The sequence below is a fragment of the Odocoileus virginianus genome, chromosome 19 (genome assembly GCF_023699985.2).
Source record: "Odocoileus virginianus isolate 20LAN1187 ecotype Illinois chromosome 19, Ovbor_1.2, whole genome shotgun sequence".
NCBI classification, from domain to species: domain Eukaryota; kingdom Metazoa; phylum Chordata; class Mammalia; order Artiodactyla; family Cervidae; genus Odocoileus; species Odocoileus virginianus.
The window spans coordinates 44,843,769-44,854,187 of NC_069692.1; the positions used below are offsets into that span (position 1 = coordinate 44,843,769).

General features: G+C 43.0%; 1 non-coding gene across 1 annotated transcript; it reads left to right on the forward strand.

The window, feature by feature from the left end:
• Positions 1 to 7,393: 7,393 nt before the first annotated feature.
• On the forward strand, positions 7,394 to 7,500 carry LOC139029748 (U6 spliceosomal RNA). Its single transcript, XR_011481952.1, has one exon. It is a non-coding gene; the product is annotated as a U6 spliceosomal RNA (small nuclear RNA).
• The last annotated feature ends 2,919 nt before the right edge of the window (positions 7,501 to 10,419 follow it).

Below are 10,419 nucleotides of genomic sequence, written 5' to 3' on the forward strand. Positions count from 1 at the left end.
GAAAAATCTAATTTAATTCTACTTTTTGTAAAAGAAATAGTATAAACCTTCACAATGGCTAGAGGAATGAGAAGCTTCAAGAGAATTCACAACTGCTTCTTTATTCACCAAGTCCACTGAACTGTGAATATCTCTCTTAACAATATTTTCTTCTGCTTCTTTTTCTTTCGTGTTTCATCTGCATCTAATATGCAATTCTCACATAAAGATACTTTCTAACAAGAACTGCTATGTTTGGGTTGCATTATTTCCCTGGGTTATTATTTCTCCTGCTACTGATCTTTTAAATATATATGTCAAATTTGAAAACCAAGTTTTTAAAGGATAGTTGGTGCTTTGATGAAAATGTCATAAGGTAGAGCCATCTGTTATAGGTGACATTTTTTCTCCCTTCACGCCTAACTAGAAACTGTCAAATACTATTTAAGTTGGAGTTAGGACTCTGGACTAGAATTAATGTTATTCTTCTTTACCATTTAGCACAGTCATCAACTGAGATCTTGATTTTGTCTTTGTAAAAGATAATACCTTTTTCATTTATGGAGACCATTGGTGGTTCTGTTCGAATGCTGACTCAATGAGGGTAACATTTGCTAGTTAGTGTTAGAATGTGAAATGCAAACCTACTTATTCAACAAACACCTATTGAGAACCACAAAGTGTTTAATGTGAGACAAAGATGCTTTTTAGCTTTTGTTAATTGGAAAAATGAAAAAAATTGAGATAAAGAAACAGAATGATCTCTTGCTAATTGACAATGAAAAAATAGATGTAAACAAATAAAATTACAGTTAACAATCCAAATGTAAATATAACGACAATTTTAATGAATTTATCACTTCTTTTTTTAGAGGCTACTCACAAGTTTGTGCTACTTAAATTTTTAAGTCTTTTCTTATGTCATACATACGACCAAAGGTTTTCTTCCTGAGGTCACCAGTGACCTCTGTGTTGCTGAATTCACTGGACAATTATAAATCTTCATCTTGTCTCATCATCAGTACTTGGCAGAGTTTATCATCTCGTCATTCTAGAAACATTTTTCATTTGGCTTATAGGATTCCACATTCTCCTGCGTTTTCTTCTTACTTCACAAGCCATTTTTCCTCCATTTTCTTTTGCTGGCTCCTCCAATCTTCATCTTTTCACTTTGTTAATATCCTTGGGTTTCCTCTCTTCATTATCTCAGCATTGACAACTACAGAACCTTGGGAAGTACAGTACAGTGACTGGCACTACTTAGCAATGCAGCTATGTCACTGCAGCTTTTCTGCTTGCTTCCAGACCTCCTGAGCTGGAAATGAAGATGCTGCGCTACTGCACTCTGTACAGTGAAGTGCACAAAGGTGCAACCACTTGTAGAGGATGCACGCGTGTGACGACGTATGCCAGACACACGAGCTGACCTACATGATCGGACATGGGAACGCATGCTCATATATTTGAATGTCTGCAGCTTGATGGTTCCAGAGAAGGCAATGGCACCCCACTCAGTTCCCTTGCCTGGAAAATCCCATGGAGGGAGGAGCCTGGTGGGCTGCAGTCCATGGGGTCGCTAAGAGTCGGACACGACTGAGGACTTCCCTTTCACTTCTCACTCTCATGCATTGGAGAAGGAAATGGCAGCCCACCCCAGTGTTCTTGCCTGGAGAATCCCAGGGACGGGGGAGCCTGGGGGGCTGCCGTCTGTGGGGTCGCACAGAGTGGGCCATGACTGAAGCGACTTAGCAGCAGCAGCTTGATGGTTCATATGTAGGGGGCTTACTGTACCTCAGCTCAGTGAAAAGGGATGAATTATTGAATAAATGTTGCTGGTACAACTGGCTGTGTAAAAAATCAACTTGTACTCCCACCTTTATCTGCACCTTAAATTAAAGGAAAAAATTTCAAATCAGTTAAAAATTTAATATAAAAGTATCAATATCTTACAACAAAATCCTGGTGCTTATATGAAAACTCTAGGGGCTGGAGACTCCTCACCCACGACTGCAAATCCAGGGACTGTTAAAGAAAAGATAGGGTATTTGATTATGTAAGGATGACAAAAGATGCTATAAACTAAGTCAAAATGCAAATGAAAGCCATGGGAAAATATCTGCAATACAGAGAACAGACAAATGTTTAATATTTATAATATTCAAAGACCTCCTGCAAATTGAGACAAGTTGCCAAAAGACCTCAGTAGAGATATAATAAAAAAGCAGGAACAAACAATTCATTGAAGAGAAAAGTCAGATTGGTTGTAGCCACATGAAGATCCTAAAACTCAATGATTCGGAGACACAAATTTAAGTAACATCAAGATGTTATTTTATAACTCAGAGAGGTGGAAATTGAAAGCCCAACAATTCCTACTGCTGGTGGGAATGCAGGGCAAAGACGTCTCTCATTTACTGCAGGTGAAAATATGCATTGTTATAGCCTTTTAGTAATAAAACATCTGGAAACAGTATTAAAATTATAAATACAAATGCACTCTGACCCAGAAATTTCACTCTAGGGAATCTATCTTGTATAAATAAGATGGGGGAATTTTACGCAGCCCATAAAAAGAATCTACCTATTAAAACCTACTTATTAGTTGATTTGGTGGGGTTAGTTATCAAGGAATTAGGACTGTGAAAAGCAAGATGCCAAAGAGCACATAAAAATCCAGTTTTTATAAAACAATTACAAATTCACATGTGTCTCTACGATTAACAGCTTTCTTATATGCTTCTATGAGAAGGAGGAGAATTATGGTAGACTGTTAACATGCGCTCCCTAAGGTGGGCGGGGGGAGGTGAGCAGGCGGGAGCTAGCCAGAGAAGAAAGAGAAGAAAAGCATTGACATACAGTAAACGCTTGTCAAGACAGGGACTTCCCTGGTGGTCCAGTGGTTGAGACTCTCCCTGCCAATGCAGCGGACGTGCGTTCAGTCGCTGTTGGCAAACTAAGATTCCACATGCTACAGGGCGACTGAGCGCGCTTGTCACAACTAAAGAGGCCAAGGGCCGCAGAGACCGAGTCTGGGTGCCGAAGACAACACGAAGGCTCAGCGCAGCCAAAATAAAAAATGATGGTGAAAAATTAAAAGACAGAAATAAAATTAAACACATTTTAAAAAGTATGCTTATGCAGTCACACTGTGCTTTTAAGCACATTTCTATAGATTTTAAGGTGAAATGAAATGAAATCAAATATGATGAATAAAATAAGGTGAAATTTATGGAATTATTCCTCCCACATCCTTCCCTCTTCTCCTACCAATTATCTTTATTTTAATTTGCTTATATAAGTAACAATTCTATTTCATAGCCTGGTAGTTGCCCAGCCCAGAAGTGGGAGTGGGTAGGTGTGATGCTGGGTGTGGGGCTGGGGGGACTCATTTGTCACACGTGACTGAGACCAGCTTTAGAATACAGCATAGTCTGTGCTGGTTTAGACTAAGGGCTATGTGGTAGGTTTTCCTCAGTGGGCCTACAACTGGGTCTGAATGATGAGCAAAAATAAGCATAAATTGTGCCCTTATTAAACCCATGTCTTTCCCCTGAATCCTGTTGAAGAATTCTATCCTATTACACAACATGAAACTTCCATTCTGTACTCACATTTCATTCAGGTAGCTCATACATAGTTTCTGGTGCCTACTCTGTTAAACACTGGCTAATCACTGTGATTCATATACAGATAAATGATGCCTGCAGGCAGTTCTCAGTGAGGCTGTGGCTTGCGGGGAGAGATGGGCATTTAACAGTGGGAAGCTGCTATAAAGCTCAGGGAGCCCAGTCAGGGGCTCTATGATGACCTGGCAGTGTGGGATGCGGATGGGGATGGGGACGGGGATGCGGATGGGGATGGGGACGGGGAGGGAGGAAGGCTCAAGCAGATGGGGATGTATGTATGCATATAGCTGATTCATTTCACTGCACATCAGAAACTAACACAGCATTCTAAAGCAATTATATTCCGATAAAATAAAGATTAAGTGGGTTCAGTTCACTTAAGTTCAGTCGCTCAGTTGTGTCCGACTCTTTGTGAACCCATGAACCACAGCACGCCAGGCCTCCTTGTCCATCACCAACTGCTGGAGTCCACCCAAACCCATGTCCATTGAGTTGGTGATGCCATCCAACGTTTCATCTTCTGTCGTCCCCTTCTCCTGCCCTCAATCTTTCCCGTGTCAGGGTCTTTTCAAATGAGTCAGCTCTTCGCATCAGGTGGCCAAAGTATTGGAGTTTCAGCTTGAATCAGTCCTTCCAATGAACACTCAGGACTGATGTCCTTTAGGATGGACTGGTTGGATCTCCTTGCAGTCCAAGGGACTCTCAAGAGTTTTCTCCGACACCACAGTTCAAAAGCATCAATTCCTCAGCACTCAGCTTTCTTTATAGTCCAACTCTCACATCCATACATAACTACTGGAAAAACCACAGCCTTGACTAGATGGACCTTTGTTGGCAAAGTAATGTCTCTGCTTTTTAATAGGCTGTCTAGGTTGGTCATAGCTTTCCTTCCAAGGAGTAAGCGTCTTTTAATTTCATGGCTGCAGTCACCATCTGCAGTGATTTTGGAGCCCAGAAAAATAAAGTCAGCCACTGTTTCCACTGTTTCCCCATCTATTTGCCATGAAGTGGTGGGACCAGATGCCATGATCTTAGTTTTCTGAATGTTGAGCTTTAAGCCAACTTTTTCACTCTCCTCTTTCACTTTCATCAAGAGGCTCTTTAGTTCTTCTTCACTTTCTGCCATAAGGGTGGTGTCATCTGCATATCTGAGGTTATTGATATTTCTCCTGGCAATCTTGATTCATAAGTGCTAACATAGGGATACAAACAGAGTGGGTGGGAAGCGGAGGACGGAGACAGTTCAGGGAATGCTTTTAGGACAAGCAAAGGCTGCATTGGCTTAGGCAGCTGAGAGAACAGCAGCAAGGCTTGGAGTCATCACGGTACCCTTGGCTTTAGGACGGGGGAGCTGTCCCATGTGTCTGGATATAGAGCATGTGAAAGGGCGAGGATTGCAGGATGGTTTGAGATCAGGTCATGGACAGTCTTCAATTCCATGCTAAGGATTTAGAGCTGGGCATGATGTGACCTGACATGTGCATTTTAGGAAACTCAGTCTAGGGCAGTATTCCAGGATGAAGTGAAGAACAGAAGCTGGGACGAAAAAGGCTTGAAGTGATGCAGCAGTCCTCGTGAAAGGCAGGGCAGGTGATGAGACCCTGGACCAGGACTGGGCGAATAGAAATGGGATAAATAGCAAGAAGTGGGTAAGTGGAGTTTCAAAATGACTTAAAACAATTCGACACGTTATTTAAAAAAAGGGATAATGTGATTGAGATTTTTCATCTGAATGAGTAGAAGGAGGCAGGTGCTACTATTTATGGCAGGAAAAGAGCAGATCTATGAATGAGAAGGAGTTTTATGTGAGGTGCCAGTGGGGCAATCATTCATTCATTCCTTCATTTATTATATTCATAGGTAATACAGGGTTTTGCACCAGTGTTGTGAGCACTAGGGACGTAGAATTGAACATATCAGATAAAAAATTCCTGCCCTTGTGTCAGGAAGCATTTAACAGGAGGCTTCCTGTGTGCTGTTTTGGATCTGTCATGAATCCTCTGTTCCTTATTAATTCCTGAATATTCAGGAATTAAGAGGAGAGGCAAGCCTCTCCTGGGACTGAAGAATGCACGCATTTCCTTCGTTAGTTTTTCCATACGGTGAAAAGTAACTATTTACCGAGCCTCTTTTGATTTGGATCGCCTTTTGGCCTCATGGCCTCTATTGCTCCTTGCTTCCTTGGTAAACTTGTAAAGTCTGGTCTCTTGATCTTTATCTGAAGAAGCTACCAGTATATACACTCATTGAATTCAATAAAGCACCCTTGTTCCATCAGAGCTTGGGTCCCCGTGTCTTTCTCTCTCTCTCTATTTCTGGCGGATTCCCTGGAGCGCGAAGGCCGGCTGCGTAACCCAGGGAATACTAGCCTCTTTCCTTCTTTCACTTTCTCATCGTCCTCTCTGGACCACCAGGTTCTGGTCCATTAAAGGACCCCAACACCCTCGGAAGCGTGCATGGAGAGATAGGCAATAAACGGAATACGTAAGCAACACGTGTGTTTTAGAAGTCGTGATTGCTGTGGAGAAGACTGAGGTGGGGGGAGGGAGCAGGGGATCCAGGAGTCCGACGTAGCATGTATTGCAGTTTTAAAGGGGGGGTCAGGAAGTTTTCACTGACATTAGGTAAACACATGCAGGAGGCAAGGAAGCCAGCCGTGCATTTGAAGGGAAACAGTGTTCCAGACAGAGAAAGCGGCAGATGCAAGGCCCAGAGCTGGGATTGTGCTTGGCTTCCTCAAAAGACAGCACCAAGCCTAGTCTAGGCCATTGTCATGAATTTGAAAAGACACAAGTACGCATGTGGATAAATAAAGGTGTTGAACACAGTGATGGAACAAACCTCCTGGAATTGGAGGTAAATGTAAGCTGGTCATATAGATGCAGGACCAACTCCAAGACCTGATGGCTGAAGCCAAGAGAACAAGGAGAGGGGAGAAGAAAGGCCGGTGGAGGACAGATAAACAGGGGCGTGAAGGGGCCTTCTGAGGTCCCGGCTGTGAGACGCGGGCAGAGGCAGAGAGATCAGGGGAGGGCGCCGAGTGGATGGAGAGGGCCGGGATGTCGCCAGGAGGACTTTGTATGTAATTCCACATTTAAATTTCTTTACTTAATGAATTTATAAGCAATGATGGTTAAAAATAATAGTGTATTCAAAATTATTCTGCAAAATATTCTATCCTATAGGATGGGATCTTAGCTAATTAGAGAAAGCTCTGCCAAAATGTTAAGTCTGGCACTGGCAAAGATTCTATCTCCCTACAATTTCTTTCAATTTTGTATGTTTTCCTTTTGTGTCTCATATTGTTAGCTTTGAAAACAGGAGAATTAGTTTATTCTGAGCAGTTACTAGGTAAGCACAGATGGTTTTGTGTGGTTGCTGGGTGGCCAGCCCTGTGGCACAGATCTATACTCATAAATTGAGTTTGTCAAAAGCATGGAGAATATCCACCTCTTTACAGGAGCTGTATTTCACCAACCTGTTTTTCTTTTCTCTCCCTCAACTACAGCAAAGCATCTGAGTGAACCCTCATGTATCATCATCAGTAATCTCTTACTTGCTCCTGGGAACAACATATTATTTTTTGTTTGTTCCTGGGCATTTTTCATATGCAATAAACCCAGCTGACATATGTATCGATTAATTAAGAGTGTCAAAGCTTAATGACTGAGGGCAGATAAGGAAAGTCTCGCTAGGGGTCAGGTCTAATAAATTGCGTGGGTTTATTTGTAGTGCCATTCAACTGTTTTTGGTCTCTCTTTTTTCAGCCAAGTGAAGTGTGAGTTACAGTGCACACTATTGTAGCACATCCACTAAAATCAAAATGATACAGAGAAGATTAGCATGCAACGTGACCAAGTATGATATGCAAATTCATGAAGCATTTCATAATTTTTTTTTAAAAAGTGAGTTACAGCCACAAAACCTAGAATCTTCTGGTTTCCTCATTGCGACTTCTTTAGTTAAGAGAAATTTACTGGCTAAGAATGTGGTCGTTGGCAAAACTCTTCTTTGGTCTTCATTATTTGTAAACTGCATGGTCACAGGCAAGTTATCTTTCTCCTTACCCTCAATTTTCTCATCTGTCTCAAAAGACTTGTTTGTGAAGCTTAAGTGAGATAAAGCATGCAATAGATAATACAGGGTCAGTAGTGATTAAAAGATTGGAAAAAGTTATACTTTCTGTTATAAACTCACACCCACCAGAAAGAAAGCCCCACAGAGTTGCTTTAAAGTCAACCTAACTACTGGATTCTGAACAAAGAGGTTATCATTGTTGATTACCTGCTAAGCATTCTGAAGGTCTGTGTTTGCATATGTACGTAATGCAAACTTCCCAGGTGGCGCCGGTGGTAAAGAATCTGCCTGCCAGTGCTCCAGACACAGAGCTGAGGGCTTGATCTCTGTATCAGGAAGATCCCCTGGAGCTGGAGCAGGAAAAGGCCCCGGATTCTGGCCTGGAAAATTCCCTGGACGGGGAAGCCTGGCGGGCTTCCGTCCGTGGAGTTACAAAGATCTGGACACGGCTGAGCATGCACACACACTACAGCGTGAACTACATAAACCCCAGGTCGCACAGACCAGGCCTTCTCTTTTTCCTCTAACTCTGAAGTGTTTTTCTGTCATGAAGGAGGTTCTTTGAATTATTTACTTTTATTATGTGAGCCCAAGCCTGTGATCACGTGAGGCCCAGGTCACTGTCTAAATGACGGGAAGTTATAGTGTTTCGACCGTAGAAAAGCTAGAGCATAATTTTTAACAAAGTTCTTCCTGCAACTGTCATTTTGGTTTCTAATAACCATGGATTAATGTTAATCTGTCCTCTCTTAGGATCTAATAAACTACTGTTGTTGTCGTTGCCTAGTCCGACTCTTTTGAGACCCCAAAGCCTGCCAGGCTCCTCTGTCCATGGATTTCCCAGGCAAGAATACTGGAGTGGGTTGCCCTGTTCTCTGCCAGGAAATCTGACCCAGGAATCAAACCTACATCTCCTACATTGGCAGGCACAGTCTTTACCACCGAGTCAGCAGGGAAGCCCCTGATAAGCTATTAAATAATGTCTAATAGTTAGATGATGGGCTGAGAAATCCCATATTTATTATTTGCCCTTACCTCTTCTTTCCATTTTTCCTTCAGTGACCTCTCATCATCAGGCACACAAGGAAGATGACTGCTGTTTCCACATGAAAATTCGAGGCTGTTCAGCTTGAGAACGGCGATGCTGTGCTTATTCCACTAAACTGCTAGTTTTAAAAAAGCCGAATGACTGGCTCGTAGTTACAAGCTTCTTACGTCTAACTGACCTGCCCATCAGACACCTGCTTTTTAAAGGAAATTCTTCTTACTTCAAATCACTTGGCATTACAGGAACAGTTTCTGAAACCCTGATGGAAAAATATTCTCCAGAGGAGAGGCCCAACATTTCACTCCAGCTTCCACTGAGAATATTAGATCTCTTTCTCTCTCTTTTTTTTTTGGCAGCTGAACAAAACGCCTTTTATTTGTGATATACAAATACAACCAGTGCAAAAAGAGATCGCTGTTTGCCTTTGATCCCTGTGATAACAAGTTGCTAAAGAAAAAAAAAGTATATATATATATATATATATATATAAAAGTATATATATAAACTCCTCAAGAAGGAGTTTATCTTCAAAGTTTTCTCTAAAGAAACTCTAGGAAGAGTTAAAAAAAAGAACCATAAACCTGTCATATATACACCTGATATTAACAGAAATACCTGAAAGGAGGTAAAATCTCAAAGTTAATATTTTAACATGCCCTAAGTACACAAACAAAAAAGCCTAGTTCAAAAGTCCTGCTATGTTTCTCAAAACCAAGACCTTGGGGGAGATGGAGAAAGATTGATAATTCAAAACCGAATGGGCTCCATACCAGCGACAGGGTGGCCTGTGGACCTCGGGCAGCCCCCCCCCTCGCACAGTCTTTAGGAAACAGCAGAGGGGGCTGGGTCAGCAGGGCCCAGCGCCATCTGCCCCCCTACCAAGGGACTCAGGGTCAGGGGTCCGCGAGCAGAAAGAGAGGATGAACGCATCTCAGGCGGGATTTACACTGGGGTCCCTTTTGATTCCTTTTAGCGGGAGGTATCAGAAATCCGTCAGCTCTTAAAAAATGTTTAATAAACTTGCTTCGATGAGATGGTTAGATAGAAACTCCGACTCAGTGGACATGAGTCTGAGCAAGCTCCAGGAGATAGTGGACAGGGAAGCCTGGCCTGCTGCAGTCCACGGGGTCACCAAGACTCAGACACGACTGAGTGACTGAACAGCAACGAAGTTGGTTTGGTTTTTAAAGGAAAAAAGAAAAAGAAATCTGAGATCTAAGACAGTAAATATTCAGCATTCTGTGTCCTTTGAGAGAGAGCAGGGATCGGAGGAAAACCTCTTCTGAAATATGCTTCTGTCCATCCACGATTCTTGGAAGGAGCTCTCCAGTGCCCTTCCAGCCATTCAACTCTCCCCTGGGGAACACGCCCTGGGAGGGGAGGGGCAAAGTGGCCTTATGCCTGTGCAAAGCTGCGAGGCCCTCTCCAAGGGACGGCCAGCCCACGGTTGATGGGCCAAGAGCAGCTCCCAGCAGTCAGCAGCGAGGGCTGGGTGGGGGAAGGGACCCGTGCACGCTGCCCCCTCACCCCTGCAGGAATCTAGGGGAGGTCTGCCTGCGCTCAGGACGTGGGGCCTGAGCAGACAGGTTGGAAGGACAGACACACCTCCTAGGGAGGAACCTCAGGAAGGCAGAAACTTTGAGACACACCCTACCGCGGAGCTCAAGGTTGTCCAAGGGAAGGGGTGGG